The sequence below is a fragment of the Elephantulus edwardii genome, unplaced genomic scaffold (genome assembly GCF_000299155.1).
Source record: "Elephantulus edwardii isolate Elephantulus edwardi_28Jun2011 unplaced genomic scaffold, EleEdw1.0 scaffold00013, whole genome shotgun sequence".
Classification (NCBI taxonomy): Eukaryota; Metazoa; Chordata; class Mammalia; order Macroscelidea; family Macroscelididae; genus Elephantulus; species Elephantulus edwardii.
This window is the reverse complement of record NW_006399763.1, coordinates 13765474-13771458: the sequence shown is the minus strand read 5'-3', so window position 1 is coordinate 13771458 and position 5985 is coordinate 13765474. Positions and strand designations below refer to the sequence as shown.

The window sequence follows — 5985 nt, the reverse complement described above, 5'->3', positions numbered from 1 at the left end:
GAAAAGACTCTGAAACTTGCTCTTCTATATAAAGAAGCCAGAGAGGAATGCAAAATAAAAAGATATAAGAAAGTTGAACAGTAGGTTTCAAAGCCAGTAAATAAAACAAAGTATTAAAACAAATTGTGCGAAGAGGTAGTGTTAGAAAAATCAAGAGGGAAGAGCACCCTTAACATCTCTGAAGCTTAATGAATTCAAGAAAAAAATTCAAGTGTTGAATTTTATACTGGCAAATCATATCGGAAAGTATTGACTGATTAAAAAATCATCTAAACAAGATATAAGAATAGAGGCACTGTATAAAAATGAATTGGTGAACATAAACCATTTCAGGGAGTAACAAATGACCAAGAACCAATGATATTAAAGGAAGAATTTCAAACCACATTGAAAGCATTGGTAAAAAATAAGGCTCCAGGAATTAATGTAATACCAATTTCGGCAAACTGATGCAGCCTTGGGTATGTTCACCATTCTAGAACTAGAAATTTGGAAAGCAGGTACGTGACCAACTGACTGAAAGAGATCCGCATATTTGTTCCTACTTTCAAACAAGTATGATTCAACAGAATGCAGAAACAATGAAGTCATATTCTTAATATCACATATGAGCAAAACCTTGATGAAGATTATTAAAAACAGCAGGAAGAATACATCTACAAGAACTACCAGAAATATAAGTTGTTATCATAAGAGGTCATGGAGCAAGACATATCATTACTGATGGCAGGTGGCTTTTGGCTGAAGATAGAGAATACCATAAAGATGTTTACTTGTGTTTTACTTACTATTCAAAGGAATCCAATTCTGTGGGTCCTAATAACATATAAATACTATTGAGAATTGTGCCTATGAAAAACATTTACACAGACCAAGAGGCAGTCATTTGAACAGAGCTAAGATATATTACATGTTTTAAAATCAAGAAATACATGCATCATTGTGTATCTTTTTCTTCATACCTATTTAATCTGTATAGTGAAAGAATAATTTGAGAAGCTAAAAAAGAATATGAAATCAGGATAAAAGGAAAACTATGGAGATGATACAACATTACTTGGAGACTTGTATCATTTATTGAAGAAGATTAGACTATGGGGTTCAATGTAAATTATATGTCAACATGAGAAAAACATAAATCCCCACTTCTGGACCAATGTTGTTGCTGTTGTTACGTGCTGTCAACTCACCTGTGACTTATAACAACACTATGTACAATAGCCCTAAACCCGGTGCCAATCTTATTGTCCCTGACACACCTACCCTCATTATCCCAGTCAGTGCATCAGTCCATCTCATTGAGGGTCTTATTCTCTTGCTCTTTCCCTCCATCCTCCCAAGCATGACATCCCTCTCCAAGGACTTATTCCTCCTTGCAACATGTCCAAAGTATGTCAGGTGAAGTTTCAGAATCTTTGCCTCCAAGAAACAGCCTGGTTTCACCCTCTCTAAGCCGAAACTATTTGTTCTCCTAGCAGTCCATGGTATAGTCAATATTCTTCTCCAACACCATAACTCAAAGGCATCAATTCTCCTTCTATCGTCTCTAATCATTGTCTAGCTCTCTAATGCAAAACGATTAATTGCAGAGACCATGGCCTGGATCAGGCGTTCCTTAGTATGCAGACCGACATTGTTGCTCGTCAGTACTCTAAAGAGGTCTCTGACAGTAGACTTTCCCAATGCAATTCATCTTTTAATTTCCTGGCTGCTGGTACCAAGAGTGTTAATTGTAGAGCCAAGCAAACTGAAGCCGTTAACAATCTCAATCTCTTCACCATCTATCATGATGCTGTCAATTGGCTCAGTGGTGAGAATCTTTGTTTTCTTGTTATTGAGCCTCAACTTCAGCAGCAAGCGCTTCAGGTCCTCCTCAGTTTCAGAAAAGAGGGTTGTGTCATCTGCATAACACAGATTGTTGATGATTCTTCCTTCAATTCTGATGCCACATTTCTCCCTATAGAGCCCACACATCCCAGTTCTGCATATAGATTGAAAAAGTCTGGACCAATAGACAGTATCACTATAGATGGAGAAAGATTAAGATTGTCCATCATTTTATTTTTACTTGGATTCATGATCAGTATCCATGGTAGTATCAGCCAAGAAATTGAAAGATTTTACATTGGGAAAATCTACTGTTAAGTACATTTTTAAGTGCTCACTAATGAGAATGTCAATTTAAAACTGAAGTGTGTCTGATCCAAGTCAGTGGCTTTTCCAATTGTTTCATATGTGTGTCAAAGTTGGACAATGAAAAAGGAAAAGGAAAGAATAACTGTGGTTGTTTTTGAATTGTGATGTTGGATGAAAGTACTGAATAACCTTGAATGCCAAAAGAACAAACAACTCTGTATCAGAGAAGGTGCAACCAAAGTGCTTCTTAGAAATAAGAATGGTGCGATTTCATCTCACATACTCTGTGCAAGTTGTTAGTAGATATTATTCTTGGAAAAATAGTGGGTCAGTAAAAAAAAGGAAAACTTTCGAAGAAGTAGATTAGCACAGAGAGTACAACAATGGACAAGAGATAGGATGTTGCAGTATAGGTCAACATATTAATTTGGGTATGAGATATAATTGATCCAAAGGCACCTAATAACAACAAAATCACCCTCAAGATTTCAATAGGTCATATGCTAGACTGCATCATGGATCCTAACTCTTTACCATTCTCTGTATCATCTGTCTTGTAGTATGACTGTGCTATTCTTGCTACTATAGATAGATAGAACTCTCTCACCTTTTATTTCTTTGGAGAATAAGATGTTAGGAGGTATGATATAAACAAAGCTTCAAACGAGTTTACATATAGCAGTGCTTGTCCTCTGGCCCTTCCGAAACCACATGAGAAACTTTTCTTCTGGATAGATTCTGACCTGCCGTGAGCACAATGAAACACAGGCATTATTTTAGCCTAATGCATTACTTCTATGCTATTGTGTTCACCCCTGGAAGGATTAAATTCAGAATAAACCCATGTGATGTTACCTGTGTTAACCTCCCAGTAAAGTAATAAACCAACTTACAGCAGAACTGGCCATGTTACCCTGGAACAGATCCACTAATCTCCAGCCAATCCATGGATACCTGAGTAAGAATTAATGATAATAATTGCATTTATTTTAGGTGGGAGCTCTAATGGCAAGGTATATAAAGATTTGTGCTGTAAAAGGTGACCAATCTGAACCCATCATTGGTTTCATTGCAGAAACAAAGGTCATCTCATCCTGTGTGCCTTTGATAAATCACTGGAGAGTCTGCTATGAGTCAGTTCCAACTTGATAGCAAATGATTTGATTTTTACTGAATTTTGGATAATTTTGGTAACATTAGATGATAATAGCTAATAGATATGTTCTATGACTACAGAAAGTTGGCCCAGAGGGCAGTATGCTGAATTAAGTAACTCAGTTACAAAAGGACAAATACTGTACAAAAAAAAACCATAATTATAACAACAGGATGATTACTAGGAAGGGGAGATAAGGAGAACAGGAATGGAAGGGATAGGAAATGAATACTGCAAAGGATTAAAAGAAGGGAAGCTCAACCTGAAATGAATGGATGATCAGGCAATATGTGTATTGCATTTAGCAATTTAGAACAGGAAAATGCATTATTAATTGAATTGGGGTAGGGAGAAGGATAGGGAGAAAGATAATAAGTGAAGGTTTTTCCGCAGAGAAACCATTGCAGAGAATTTACAGGCAGAGAAGTGGGGCAAAGGAGTGAGCAAAGGTTAGTGAATGAATGGGTAAGAAGAACAGAAAGGCAGAGTAAGTACAGTGGGGTTTCAATAGGATGTTATATATAATGGTATATAATTGTAATTGTTGTTATAAGATGGAATACATGTGAGTGACTCAATAACACTAATTTTTAAAATAGTTCGTAGTTTTATTATGTTGCTATTGTTTTTTGTTGTGCTTTTATTTTTTTTTATTGAGTAAAGTTTTATTTTTTAAAATGGGCAGTTGGTTGAATCTCTTTAAGCATCTTCTCCAGTAGCTGGGACATCACCACCTTTGGTGTTTCTGGTGTAAATTACTTGAGCTCTGTGTTTTGAAACCAGCTTGATAATTCCTTTACTTAGCAGCTCCTGAAGGACTACCCTGGCCAGGGAACCCCGAATCTTCAGTCTCTCAGAGACAATAGCTGGAGTTATACGCTTATAGTTGGGAACTTCTTTACAAAGTCTTATGTGGCTTTGTTAAACAAGACCAGGTTATTGAGCTTGTCCTGAACTTTGCCTTTGGACCACTTCTTCTTCTTGTCCTTGCCCCCAGATTTGTTCACCGGGTCTTTGTCCTTCGTGGGCGACTTTTTGGCATCCGTCCTCTTCTTGTTGTCCTTGGTTGACATCACAAAGCTTGGAGAGGAGCTACCACAAGTGCAGCCTTGTTAAGATGTCGGATAAAAAGGATGTTGCTACTGCTTTTAAGTGTTGTAGAGTCGAGTATGACTCGTAACGACTCTATGAGCAACCGATCTGAACCCTTTCCTATTCTGTGCTATTTTTATCATATCTTATATACTTGATCCCATAGCTGCAGTCACTGCCTCAATCCATTTTATTGAATATCTTTCCCTCTTCTGTTGATTCTCCACTTTTCCAAGTATGATTTCCTTTTCCAAGGAATAGCTTCTCCTAACAGTATGCCGAAAGTATGCAAGATTAAGCTCCACCATCCTTGTCTCCAAGGAAAGAATATTTGTATGTTGTTTTGGTAGTCTAGGAGACACTCAGTACTCTTCTCCAATACCACAGCTCAAAGGCATCAGTCTTTCTTTTGTCATCCTAATTCTATCCATTTCTCGGATGCATAGCAGGTGATTGAAAAGAGCAGGCTTGAATAAGATGCACCTAAGTCTTTAAGCTTGCATCATTGTTCTTCAGTACTTTGGAGAGGACCTTGACAGTAAAATTTTCCAATGCAATACATCTTTTGATTTCTTGACTGTTAGTGCCAATGATACTGGTTATGGATCCAAGTAAGATGCAACTGTAGACAATTTCAATCTTTTCTCCATCTATTATAATGTTGCCTATTGGGCAATGGTGAGGATTTGCCTTATTCTTTTTTTTTTTTATGTCAGAGATCATGTTATCATTTATATGTTCTTTTTTCCCCAAAATATTCGTCAGAATCTGCTCAATTCCAAGTACCAGTAAATTTTCACCTTTACCTTTTATGGCTACTCTCTATCAGGACATCAACATGATTGATTAAACCCGTAAGTCTTTGATGGAATGTTGTTTATTAGTGTTATTCACGTATCTTTTTCTTCCCCATGAAGTTAAATCAGTCTTCTGTGTCCATCTCTGCTAAACAATTCCTAGAAGAAATGATGTAGTATTTTGCTTTCTAGTTAATACTTCACTAATCAGACACATGGTTAGAATTCATCAGCTGCTCTGCAAAAGAAAAATGGGCAATCTCCTCCTGTGCTATTTACTGCCTCTGAAAATCTGCTGGAGAGTCAGCTATAGATCAGTTCTAGCTTGATGGTACATAACAACATCAGTAATAAAAAAAATACCTAATTTTTATTCTGTGTAAGAAAGGTATTCAGGAGACTGGAAATATCTAAGTAACTGGTAGCTTAATTTTTTACTATAAGTATTTGCACTGTATTCAAGGATTTGCACTGTAAACTAAGATCCAAGATGAATACATTACACACACACACACACACACACATTTGCATTTTTTTAAAGTCACATACAGAGCTGTATAGCAGTGCAAAGGACGTAGCTGGCATATTTAGAAAGACAAGATCAAACTTGTTCAGGATAGTATGGCCATAACAACTGCTAGTAGTTTCAAGGCTTTAAACTGTAATAGCAGTTAGGTGGTATCTTGCTCTAAAACAATAGAAAAGATCATGATGGAATAGGACAAAGTTAGAGGCAAAATAAACAAGACCCTACTCAGAAAGAGATGATGCTGGAAAAGTTTAATAGAAGGAAGAAGTTTTGGA

At 36.7% G+C, this 5985-nt stretch overlaps 1 pseudogene; it reads right to left on the bottom strand.

Annotated features, from left to right (window-relative positions):
* Positions 1 to 3991: 3991 nt before the first annotated feature.
* LOC102876660 lies at positions 3992 to 4365 on the bottom strand (annotated as a pseudogene).
* Positions 4366 to 5985: the final 1620 nt, after the last annotated feature.